General features: G+C 36.4%; 2 pseudogenes; one reads left to right on the forward strand and one right to left on the reverse strand.

Moving 5' to 3' along the window:
• LOC119533048 overlaps positions 1-13,802 on the reverse strand; it is a 92,332-nt pseudogene that overhangs the window by 42,927 nt on the left and 35,603 nt on the right.
• On the forward strand, positions 9,660-11,070 carry LOC119532500 (annotated as a pseudogene).

Raw genomic sequence — 13,802 nt, forward strand, 5'->3', positions numbered from 1 at the left:
CTGGGTGGGCCTTACCTCCATGGAAATGATGTAATCAAAAGCTCTCACTGTTGGATGGGTCACAACTAATGGAAACAGCCTAATCAAAATGTTTCACCCTAATCAAAAGACAAGTAAGTCTGCTCCAACAAGATTGCATTAAAGAAAATAGGTTTTGTGGGGGACATAATAGATTCAACACAACAGAGTGGGCAACCTTGTCTTGTTCCTGATGGTGGAAAGATTTCCATCTTTCCACATTAAATAAGATGTTAGCTGTGTTGTTTTTCATAGGTTGACTTTATCATATTGAGGAAGGTCCCTTCTTTTCCTATCCATTTTGTCTTTTCATAAAGAAAAGATGTTGAATTTTTTCAAATGCCTTTTCTGCATCAACTGAGATGATCATTTGGTTTCTCTCTTTTGATTTATTAATGTGGTATATTACATTAATTTTTCTTGTGTTGAACCAGCCTTATAATCCTGGAATAAATCATATAATCCAGGAATAAATCACACTTGGTCATGTTACATAATTCTTTTAATGTGCTCTTAGGTTTGATTTGTATTTTGTTGATGACTTTTACATCTATATTCATTAAAGATTGGTCTATAATTTTGTTTTCTTGTAGTTTCTTTGGCTTTGGTATTAGGATGATGTTGGCTTCACAGAATGTGTTAGGTAGCTTTCCCTCCTTTTCAATTTTTTTTGAAGAGTTTTAGCAGGATTGTTTGGATTTCTTTCCAGAATGTCTGGTAGAAGTTATGTATGAAGTCATCTGATCCTTGACTTCTCTTTTTTGGGAGTTTCTGATGACTGATTGAATCCCTTTACTTGTGATGTATTTGTTGAGTTTGCCTATTTCTTTTCAGGTTGATTATGGTTTTTCATGCTTTAATAGGAAGTTGTGTATTTCATCTAAGTTGTCAATTTATTAGCATATAGTTGCTCATAGTAGCCTCAGTATCTTATATTTCTGTGATGTTTGTAGTTATTTACCTTTTCCCATTTCTGATTTTACTTGCATCCTCATTTTTTGTTAGCCTAGCTAAATTCCAACAATTTTATTGATTTTTCTGAGAACCAACTTCTGGTTCTGTTGATTCCATTTTCATGGTCTCAATTTCATTTAGTTCCACTCTAATCTTTATTAATTTCCTTCTGATTGCTTTGGGGTTATTTTGCTCTTCCTCCTGTATTTCCTCAAGTTGAACAGTTAATTCTTGGTTTTTGCTATTCCTTTTTATTACAAGTGTTTAGGGCCACAAATTTTTGTCTCAGCACTGCCTTTGCTGCATCCCATAAATTTTGATATACTGTGTTTTCATTTTCATATACCTAAAGATATTTATTAACATCTCTTGTAATTTCTTCCTTTACACACTAGTTGTTTGAGTGTGTTGTTTAGCCTCCATATATTTTGAATTTTCCAACCTTCAGCCTGTTATTGATTTTCAACTTCATTCCATTATGATCTGCAAAAATGTTTTGTATAATACCAAGATTTTTAAATTTGGCACTTTATCTGTGAACCAAACATATGTTCTATCCTGGTGAATGATCCATGAGCACATGAGAAAAAAGTTTATCTGCTGTTGTGGGGTGTAGTGTTCTATAAATATCTGTTGAGTCTACTTCATTTATTGACAAATTCAACATCTCTTTCCTTATTGATCCTTTGTCTAGATGTTCTATCCATTGATGAAAGTGGTGTATTGACGTATTCAACTATTACTGTAGAGTTGTCTACTTCTCCCTTTTGTGTTTGTCTTATGTATTTTGGGGTAATGTTGGGTACATGAATATTATTTTGTCTTGTTGAATTGTCCCTTTTACTGATACATAGTGCCCTTGTCTCAAATGTTTTACATTTGAAGTCTAATTTGTCAGCTATTAATATAGCTAACCTTGCTCTTTCCTGGTGATTTGCATGAAATATCTTTTTTGAACCTTTCACTTTCAACCTATTTTTGTCCTTGTGTCTCAAGTGAGTCTCTTGTAGACAGTGTGTAGATGGTTCTCTTTGTAAATCCATTCTTCCAGTCTGTCTTTATAGGGGAGTATATTCTATTAACACTTAATATTACTAATGTAAAGTCAGTACTTTCTTATACCATTTTGTCTTTTGGATTTTATGTCATATTTTTCTCTCCCTCCTTTCACCATTCCTCACAGTTTTCATTCTATACTCTTGTCCAGACCTCTCTCTCCTGTCTTTTTCCAACAGCCTGAAGCATTCTCTTTGGTATATCATGTAAAGCAGGTCTCTTATTCACAAACTCTGTTTGGTTCTCTGAAAATAAACTCTCCCTCATTTTTGAAGGACAAATTTCCAGTTATAGAATTCGTGGTTTGCAGCTTTTCTCTTTCAGTATCTTAAATATATCAAGACACTACCTTCTTGCCTCCATTGTTTCTGCAGAAAAATCCATATATATTCTTCTCAAGCTTCCCTTGTTTCTGTTGGATCATTTTTGCTACTTTCAGAATTCTGTCTTTGACATTTGACAATTTGATCAGTAACTATCTTGGGGTAAGTCTTTTCAGATCTATTCTGTTTGGTATACACTGCATGTGCCAGTTTGAATGTATTATGTCCCCCAGAAAAAGCCATATTCTTTGATGCAATCTTGTGGGGCAGACATAATAGTGGGGATTAAGTTGGAAAGTTTGGATTAGGTTGTTTGCATGGAGATGCGCCCCACCCAACTGTAGAGGATAACTGATGGGATATTTCCATGGAGGCGTGGCCCCACCCATTCAGGGTGGGCCTTGATCAGTGGAGCCATATAAACGTGCTGACTCAGGGAGATGGAACTGAGTGCAGCTGTGAGTAACGTTTTGAAGAGGAGCAAGCTTGCTAGAAAGGAACGTCCTGGGAGGAAGCCATTTTGAAACCAGAACTTTGGAGCAGACACCAGCCACATGCCTTCCCAGCTAACAGAGGTTTTCCGGATGCCACTGGCCAACCTCCGGTGAAGGTACCTGATTATTGATATGTTACCTTGGACACTTTATGGCCTTAAGACTGTAACTGTGTAGCCAAATAAACCCCCTTTTTATAAAAGCCAATCCATCTCTGGTGTTTTGCATTCTTCAGCATTAGTAAACTAGGACACTGCACTTCTTGAATCTCTAACTTCATGTCTTTCATAAGAGTTGTGAAATATTCTGTAATTATTTGCTCCATAGTTCTTTCTACCCCTTTCCCCTTCACTTCTCCTTTAGGGACACCCATATGCATATTCATGTGCTTCATGTTTTCATTCAGTTCCTTGGACCCTGTTGGTATTTTTCCATTCTTTTCCCTATCTATTCTTTTGTGTGTTTGATTTTAGATGTACTGTCTTGCCTCTTCAAATCTGCTGTTGTGTGTACCCATTGTTTTTCATTTCATCTATTCAATGCCTTTCAGTCAAGTATGTTTTGCCAGTTGTTTTCTCAAGCTTACAAATTCTACTTTATCATCACCCATTGTCTTCTTTATATACTTCATCTGTTTGTCACAGTTTGCTTCAGCTTGTTGATTTGATTTAGAAGATTTATTTGAACATCTTTAGTTGTATCAACTCCTGGATCTCAGTTGAAATGTTAGTATGTTCCTTTGGTCCATATCTTAGTACTTCCTAGTAAAACTTGTGATTTTATTTTTTGCTGTCTAGGCATCTGATTCTCTTGATCAGATTATTCTGGAGAACATTTTCACTCTTATTTAGGGTTTTATTGTTGGTCAGCATTATTCTCTATTCTTTGGTGATCAAGTCAACTTATTCTAGAATTCTGACATACCTTCTGTTTAATCAGAATTTTTCAGGCCTTGTTTTTCTGTTTCTTGCCTGCCAATAGGGAACAATTTTTTGAAGGGATCTCACCATCTATGATCAACACCAGTCAGATTATCTCATTTCAGAAAGGTGCGGGTTTCAGGAAAAGTATGTAATCCATATCAAGTTTCCCTGAGATTGAGACAAAGAAGGTTGATAGAAGCTTCTAGACTCAGTTCTTTTCCTATCCCATTGAGCAGATGGTGCTTATCAGCCCATGGCTCCTCACTGCGTTAAATAGATATGGTACCTCTAATTCTTAGTAGACCCTGTCCCTGCCAGGGGTGTGGTTGACTTAAGCTATTTGTTTTCCAAACACTGGGGCCCGAGTTCTCTGAAAGAGAGCTACCATTTGAGCTCAACCCTGCCCTCCCTTTTCTTGGGGTAAGATATGCCCTTTAGGGAATTCTTTCTCCTACTTGACTCATTACTTTTTCTCTCATTCTGTCTTAGCTCCCCACTTACCTGGGTCCAACTGCCAATTGAAAATATCTGAGGCTTTCTCTAATGAGCTATTTAGAATAGTTTTAAAAAAGAAGAAAAGCTAAAAAAACAGGAAAAAAGAAATCCCTTCTCAGAAACTTTCCCCAGCCCCAAAGCCTTGCCAGCCAGGACCCAGAGTTGGGACATGGCTCTGTGTACCCTACCTCTTAGGGAACAACCCCTTTCCAGTATGCTGAGCTCAGTAAACCACAGAAGCCTCTCTCTTCACTTCTAAAATTTTATTTCACTTTATTTTTCCCATCAACCCTTCCTCTCACAGGATTATAGTGACTACTTAAATATATGCCCTTAGGGAATTATCACCATCATCTGATTAGTTACCATCAGACATACCTTAATTCTTCCCTTGCCCTGAGCAGTGTTGAAACCTGAGCATTCCTACTGCTCTAGAGGGCTATTGAAAAATTTAAAAAGGAAAAAGGAAAGAAAAGAAGAAAAAACCCTTTTCAGAGCCAGAACCTCAGCTCATTGGGTTTGCCAATCAACAGCCAGATTTTGTACTTGTTTCTGTGTGCCCCTGAAAATAAAATTGATCTGATCTATATGCCAGTAAATCTGCACAAGTATTGATATCAATCAGAAAAGTTATAGGGATTTAGCAATTAGAATTTGGAATTAAATAGTATTTAATATACTGACTTTGTATTACTTTGAAAAATTTGTTTTCCCTTTGCATTCATTCAAAATTATTATTCACCAATATACTGCAGTAGAATAACAGATTAATAGCAATTGTGCCAATTTTATCTGCATATTGTTTATATATGTAGCAGTTATTAATTCTTACAGTCTTTAAGCTTATGTACAATTTATAATGCCTTCCAGAAATGCATTCTCTTTAGTGTTTATCTAATGGCTTCCATTCTCCAAGGTTGAGCTCTGGTTCAATTCCTCCAAGATCTGTAACATATCCACCTATATTAGCTGTAGATTTTTCAGGCAGTTTCAATAAATAGAATATTTGTACCTGTCTTTCCCGTATATGTGATATTACCAAATCCAAATTAACATCAAGTACAAAGTCAATTTAAAAATCAACTTTAGGATCTCAGAATTTGTGAGGAACATTTTTGAAGACATTCATAAGTATCTAGTCATCTGCTGGGCACTACACTAAGCTAGTCACACTAAATTTTTCAAACATAATAAATGTGTGTCATATATATACTACATATATTTTACAAAGTGCATTTATTAATAAACAGCTATAGAAACTCCATGGGCCCACAGTATTAACCTTCAAGGGTGGAATTCATAAAAGTTACCTGACCAAGCCTGAGTTTCCCCAATCTTTAAGAATGCATATGAACATACTAGGCCAACTATAAAAACTAAAAATATATAAGTACCTTTTTTATTGGACCCACCATTCCTCTATGTGCTAGGGACAGAGCAATAAGTGAAATACAGCAATAGGAGCTACAATGGGAGAGTGACAGGAGGTAAAAGAATGAGAACAACTAATGCCATCTAAGGAGGGGTGAGGTGATGATATGCCATGGTAGTTTTTCCAAAAGAGTTGATGCCCAATCTGAGTGCTGAATTATGGCAAATCAGAGCTAGCAAGACAGATGAGATGAGGAAAAGGATGAAGAGTGTTTTATGTAATTACCTTCTTTACTCTGAAAAACAACTAACTTTTAGGTTAGTTACCAGAATCATGTTTTATCACAAGAAGAATTTGAAACTCAAAGTGTATAATGGTCCAATGTTCACCTAGCCAATTGTGAGAGTCTAAGTTATATATGTTTTAATTCTAGAGTGGAAACATTGTAATACTTCATCAGGCTAGAACATATAATAGGGACAAAATACTTATTTGAAAATCTCTAGTGAATTGGTATGTCTCAAATATTTAATTTAAAATGTTGCATATGTTAAATACATACTTCTATATATGAAGTGATAGGAGTTATTAAAGACTAATTTTACCATAATTACATAGGAACAGTGCATTTCTTTTTACCCTCTCTGATTAACACTTCTCCAGAAACATGAGTACCATGAAGACATATTGTTGGCCAGCCAACTAGGCAATTTCACACATGTGCCCAACAGGATTGTTATTGTTGCCCTAAAAGAAACTTCCAGGTTGCCTCTGAAAAGGGAAGACCTTCTGAAAGTTTTGAATCTGAACAGAGATCAGGAAAGCTTCCAATATTCGGACATAAGTCATGCATTGTGTTAGATCACTTGAACTTATTCTACTTTAATTAGTCATTGAATAATTGGTGGAGGGGGAATATAATTCAACAGTTAGAGTCATAAAGTGTCACTAGTGTCTAGATCATGTGAACTTCATTAGGTAGAATTCTAAGATGTGCCCCAAGATACCTCATATATACTGCTCAGCTAATCAGTTGAACTTTTGCCCACAAAACATGAGCATTTGTTTAAACTGCCACATATGTGGTAATTTGTTATGCAGCAAAAGCAAACATGCTTTCATTATGTAATAGCTGCATGTTGGAGTTACACTAAAAGCTTAAATACTAAATTTAGAAGTGATGGTTTAGACATTAATCAAGATTAGCTGATTCCTAGGTATAAATCCAAATTTACAAGGCAAAAATAATTGATTTCCAACTTTGGTAGTTAAACATCCATAGATTTACTTTCTTCTTCTGCTTAGAGACATTTGTTTATAAAGTCTGCTCTATCAGTGAAGGTTCATTGCAGAAAGAGTAGCCACTATAGGCATTTCAAACAGATTTACAGCAGGATAGTAGGTACAGAAAAAAATAATCAGGATGGCTGGGGAGAAAGTCAGAGGACACCACTATTCATTAAATTTAGGTTCCTGATTGTTGGAAATGAGATCTGTTCATGTGTGTTCAGGAGACATAAGGCACAGAGAGACTGTCATTTCCATATTAGTGTATATTTCTGGTTAAAAATTGCTAAATATGCATAAAATAATTGCTTCAGTAACAGGCAACAAAAATATTCTCAGATTCTCCCATAATATCTATAAAATTTAGTGTGAAGTTTGACTACACTTCCTAGATTTTCTATTAAGGAATTGAAGGGCACAGGAATATTTTTGGAGGAATATCAGATACTTCAAAACTCAGGAATTGGGTATTAAATGCCTTATCATTTAAGTGTGCATGTCATTTCTTAGGGGTTCATAAAAATTAAGTTTAATTTCATGTATTTAGTAAATATGTAGAACAGGAATTACCCAGGTCTGTGTAATTTCAGACTGTGTTTCCACAAAATGTTGTATTATTTTTTATCTTTGAATAAATATATGGAAAGAGAACAGGGATTAAACTTCATAAATGGTCAGACTGAAAAATTTTCTAAATATAAGTATTTAAGACATTGTCACAAAACTAACAGTATTTGGGGGTCTTGTATGTATGCAAATTTTCAGTCACAGCAACTTCTTTTATTGAATAACTTCTCTTATTCATTGGCCATGTCTCCAACCCACCTTTTCAGAAGGATTTTTTCAGTATTGTAATTTGTCCTAATTAACCAAATGAAGTCTAAATACCCTGTCAATCACTAGGGTCTTTAAACACACCAGAAGACAATTTTGGTTCTCCAATATAAACTTCAGGCCACTAAGTCTTGACTTCAAATGGTAACAATTCTTGTATATAAATCTAAAATATTTGAGAATTGGCATGCCAGACAATATAAAAGCAAAATTTATGTTACCTTAGAATATGTTAGAAGCAATGTAATAATTTTAGATTATTTGTTTTTCTTCTTTGTTTTGGTTTTGTTTGAAATGTTTTTTTATTGCTTAATATTTTGATAAAATTAAAAAAATAAAATTCACACAAGACCAGTATTTCACTACTGCCCTAGTGCCCTAACACCTGAGACTAAAATCTTGCAGTATTTCTGTGTTCCTTTTTCACCCTGGCCATATGTACCTCTCCCTGGCAATGATCTCTATAACTCTGCATATTCTAGTACTCAAATGTTCACACCTGGCCCAGTAGTACCTGGATGTGTCAAGAGTGGCACCTGAGCTGGGTGTACTGGCTGTTAATCACCCCTGAGCTAAGTCTTAGGCTCATTTTACAGATTTGTAAACTGAGGTTACTAAGAGGTTAAGCAACTTGCCCAAGGATATCTGGATTTTGTACTTAAGCAGTTTGACTCAGGAGTAATCTCCAAGAGCAATACTATATGGTTCTAGGTATCACAAATACTTAAAAATAAGTTTTGTATTATGCACATTGACAAAATTCTAGGGAACCATAATGGAATGTACAGACAATTGTGCCTGCATTGCATTCTGCATTTATCTATATATCCTTATTAATAGTTATTTTAAATGAGCTCTTATATATATTTTTATGTAACATGTGGATATATTGAAATGACAAAAATTGATGCTTATATTGCTAATTAGTGGTATCAGGGGAAAAAAAGCTTTTGAATACCACATACAAATCCACATCAGTTTCAGCAGCCATGGTTCTTTGGATTTGTGTTCCACCAGAAAATTAACATGGGCTAGAAGCACCAGCCCACTGCTTTAGCTAGCATGGTCAATTGAATGTGCTGGGACTGAGATTCTCTGTAGCTGTGGATTATTTATCATTGAGCTAATATAAGTAGGACTCTTGCAGAGGTAACCTTTTCAATCTCCTACAATTTATGTCATTCCCTGGCAATTGGAAATGCAGCTACAATAACATCAGCTTCTGAGAGGCTGATCTTTCTGCTGGAATTGACTGGCTAGACAGACTTCTTTTGACATTCTGTGCCAAACTAAAGCATGCAGGTTGTCATGAAAAGGGGTAAAAATCAGTGTTTCTTAGAACTTCTTACCTCTACAATCAAAAGTAAAAAGGACTTCACATCAGTTTGCATAAGGCTTTGTGTAAAATAATTATTAATTTCTAGGACACTCCACCAAAAAATAGGCAGCCAGGAAAAAAAGTTGGACAGATTTTCCCTTTTATTCACCTCAAAACTTGTTTAAACAGTAACTAACTCTTATTCCTCTGCCAGAAAAAACAGGCCATGAACATATCTGGTGGTCAGTAATCACCTTGTTTATACCAAGTTGCCTTTCCTTAACATCAAAATGTGCTGTAAATAAGCATTGCTTTTATCACTGAAGACTTCCTTTAAGAGTAATTGTGATGAACTTTATTCATTTTAAAATGGTTCTTTAGAGTTCTCTTCAACATAGTGGGATCTTTGTCATTTCAGTTAGTGATTTTGTGTGAGGATCAAAACATGTTAAACAAGTTTTAATATGTTATTTATCACAAAATATGTAAGACAAACATATTAATAAAATTCTCCATGTTACTAATGAAACACTAATGCCTGAGATTTGAGGATTACTCAGTGCCCTGAGTTGGAGGCAGTAGTGTATGGGTATCCTGGGCAAATCTAAAGAAAACTGCATTTTAGGACCCATTAAGACAATTTCCCTTAGTGATGGTGCAAAACATTCTGGTGACCCCACAGTTGCTTTATCAGAATCTGTTATCTGCAAGTAGTGGCCAGGTGCAGCAGGTCTTGTGTCCTTCAAATACCTACCAGCACATTCCTGCACAAGTACAAAAGCCCATCTCCAAATCTAACCTAGTTCATATTAAGAAGCAGAATAAATTACAGACAACCTCTGTGCCTCATCATGTCTCCTGGCCACTGAATAACACTGAAAAGTGTAAGATGTGCCAGCCACAAGCATCTGGAAACAATCCTGGAAAAGAACTTGAATCAAAACAGAAAAAAAGAAGAATCAAAGCAATGGGCTTTGGAGTATTTTGAAATTGGTTGCCTGCTAGGTAAAGGAAAATTTGGTAATGTTTATTTGGCAAGAGAAAGACAAAGAAAATTTATACTGGCTCTTAAATATTATTTAAAGCTTAGTTGAAGAAAGCAGGAGTTGAGCACCAGGTGAGAAGAGATGCAGAAATAGTCTCATCTTAGGCATCCTAATATTCTCAGACTGGTTATTTCAATGATGCCACCAGAGTGTACCTAATTCTAGAATATGCACTTCTTTGAGCTACTATAGAGAACTTCAGAAGCTTTCCAAATCTGATGAACAGAGAACTGCTACCTATATCACAGAATTGGCAGATGCACTTGGTGTCATTCAAAGAAATTTATTCATAGGGACTTCAAGCTGAATAACCTGCTGTTCAGGTCAGCTGGAGAGCTTAAGTTTGAAGACTTTGGGTGGTTGGTACAGACCCATCCTCTTGAAGAGCCTCTCTTTGTGGAACCCTTGACTTCTTGCCTCCTGAGTTGATTGAAGGCCAAATGCATGATGCGAAGTTGGATCTCTGGAGCCTTGGAGTTCTTTGCTATGAATTTTTACCTGGGAAACCTCTTTTTGAGGCAAATACATACCAAGAGACTTGCAACAGGATATCAAGGGTTGAATTCACATTTCCTGACTTTGTAACAGAGGGACCCAGGGACCTCATTTCAAGACTTTTGAAGCATAATCCAAGCCAAAAGCCAACTCTAAAAGAAGTACTTGAGCACCCCTGGATCACAGCAAATTCATCAAAGTAATCAACAAGCCAACAATCTTAATCTTACAGGGGAAGAATTCTTTGAGCCAGGTGTCTGTTGTATAATCCAGTAGGCAAATGCTACTGAAACTCATTCAACTGTTCACTTCTGGCCCTCAAGATTTACTATTATTATAATTATTTTTCAATTTACTGAGTAGGCAGTACCTCAGTTATTTCTATTCAGAAAACTCCACTTCAATAAACCTGATATTCTGAAGTGAAAGTGGCAGTAGAATTGTGCTAATTTTAACTGGCCTCATAACCTCAAGGTGGGGTTCAACTGCAGTCAACTCAACAGCCCATGCAGTGAGGAGACTTGTGGAAGAAACACACAGCCTGGTTGTGGAAGCTGACAAACTCCAGACTTGATGAAAGAACTATGCAATAACTTTTCAAGAACCTGAGTGTGTGTGTAATTATCAGGTGGCCATGCATGGCACAGCTGATGGAATGAATACTTGATTCATTTTTTAAATGTTAAAATAAAGACTTTTGTATAGACCCATTTTTACTTCAATAGCATCCCCTCAGGGAAGGTCTCAATGTTTCAACTCCTGTCAACCCTGTTGGGTTTTTGGTCCTCTTAAAGCACTTACCCCCTATATGAGACATTGTAAAACAGGTACATGTGTTCTACTTCCATTTCTCACAGCTTTTTCTAAATGTTGACCTTACTTTTTTATTACATTGGAGTTATGGCATGTGCACAAACTTTAAAAATAAATGAATGATTAAATACATAAAAAGAACCCTAGCATTAGGAATTTGTCTCCCACAACCTACTATGATTCTAAAAAAAAGGTAGTTGAAAGCAAACCTCATGGCTTGTGAGAGTTAAACTCAGATATACAGAATATTCTGAGGGAAATTTTGCAAGAAACTTTGCTTCCTATTTGATCATGTAAGGTAATCAAGTAAAAAATCCAAAAAGAATAAGCTTTTAATACAATGCATTAGCATAAGCTCTCTCTCCTTCTCCAAAGTCTTCAACAGTAAGTTTCAATATGTTGACCTGCTACATCATTTCAGCTGCTTCATCATCCCCATTGCCCACACCAGGATTCTTTCTTACCACACCTGGCCATCCTTAGGCATTGCAGTAGTTCTCTGTGTTGAAATGGGCCTCTGTGGAGCTGCACTGCTAGAACTGAGAGGTTTCTTTGGTTTATTGAGAGCTGGAGAAACAAGGGAGGGAGGCACTGCCTTTTCTTGACCTTGTCTAGCAGCTACAGGATCACAGTCTTTTCCATCATAGTTTGCATCAAAAAAACTTCTTGAACCACTGAACAGATGTCTGAATGTATTCATTTTCAAACTTAGCTTGGAATTTCACTTTCTTCAAAGCAATGGAGCTAGGGAACAGCATGTCCATAAACTGACAATAGGCAGCTCTTGAGCACAACTGTTCAATTTTTTGTCAAATTCAACTGCAGAGACGTGTTGATCCAAGCCAGCATGTCATGTTGACTTAAGTTATCACTGGTCACTGATGTCCAGTATACATTCACTGCCACCTTCAGCTCTCAGTGGGACTGTGTCCACTGCCTGTGCCCAGCTCCAGTTCCATCTCTGTCTCATTCAAACCTAATAAGGTTTTAATACCCAGAATAGACATCCTACAAATCAAAAACAAACAAAAAAAGAAAAAGGGAACCCAATTAAAAATGGGCAAAAGACATGGGTAGACAGTTTTCCAAACACAAAACAGAAATGGCTAAGAAACATATGAAAAGATGCTAAACTTCACTACCCATTAAGGAAATGAAAACCAAAACCAGAATGAGATACCATTTCACACCTATGAGAATGGCTGTCTAAAAAAAAATACAGGTAGGAAATATACATATATATAGGAGTAAAATGTTGTAGAAAACATGGTAAGAGGAATCTACTGTTGATGAGCAGGTAGAAAGATGTAGCCTTTCTGAAGGTCAGTGTGGTGGTTCCACAAAAAGTTAAGTATGTGGGGACCATAAGGTCCTGCAACCTCATTATGGTATGTCATTTGAAGATCTGAGAGCAAAGACATGAATGGACATTTGCAAACTGTTGTTCATGGAGACAGTAATCATGATTTGCAATGGGTGGAGGTGACCTAAGGGTAGATAGACCGAGGGACAGAATGGTGAACTGTGGTATATGCATATGATGGAATATTAAGCAACTATGAGAAGGAGTGAAGCTGTGAGACACACAATGAGGTGAATGGATCCTGTACACAGTTTTTGAGTGAAGAACCCCAGAAATAAAGGCAAATGCTATAATGCCTCACCAATATGGACTAACTACATTGTGTAAGCTCAGAATTGAATCTTAGAACATAGCCTAATATGGACATGATTATTGTAATGGTTCCTAGACTGTAAGCTCTTACAGCAGTCAACTCTATTCCTGAATTGTAATGCCTATCTCTAAACTTTGAGATGCTGATCCCTTAGTGTATAACCTGATTGGTCTCTGGAACAAAGAATATCTCTGAGACACCTGAAACTCAGAGCTACAGCTCAGCAGATATGAATGTCAGTATTAGTGCATAGAGCAACTGCTAAGAAAAAAAAAAAAGCTGAAAAAGAGCCCAGACTTTGATTAGTGATATGAATGAAGAAGATCTAGTTAAGACTAGGGTCAACTGGGCCAAAGGGTAAAAGTTGAAACTAACTGTGTTTTAAAACTTCAACTTCCATGTGAGATCAAGGGTAGAGATGTATATTTGGTGCAGGATCTATATTTTCTAAACAGTATAACTCTACAGTTGGTTTGTTCAAACATCACAATTACATGGAACTTTGAACAGGAAGTGAGATATGGTAGGTTAATGTAGGTTAGAGGGAAATAGTGACACATCCCAAAGTAATTTGGGCAGAGAATAAAAAATATATTTACAGCCCCCCCCCACCCTGAGGAGCTGGGGGAAAGTGTAGAAGTGTTGGACTTCCTCACCTGGACTAGGGTTGATGTTGTCACAAACATTGGGACTGGTGG

Source organism: Choloepus didactylus, chromosome 4 (genome assembly GCF_015220235.1).
Source record: "Choloepus didactylus isolate mChoDid1 chromosome 4, mChoDid1.pri, whole genome shotgun sequence".
Taxonomy (NCBI): Eukaryota; Metazoa; Chordata; class Mammalia; order Pilosa; family Megalonychidae; genus Choloepus; species Choloepus didactylus.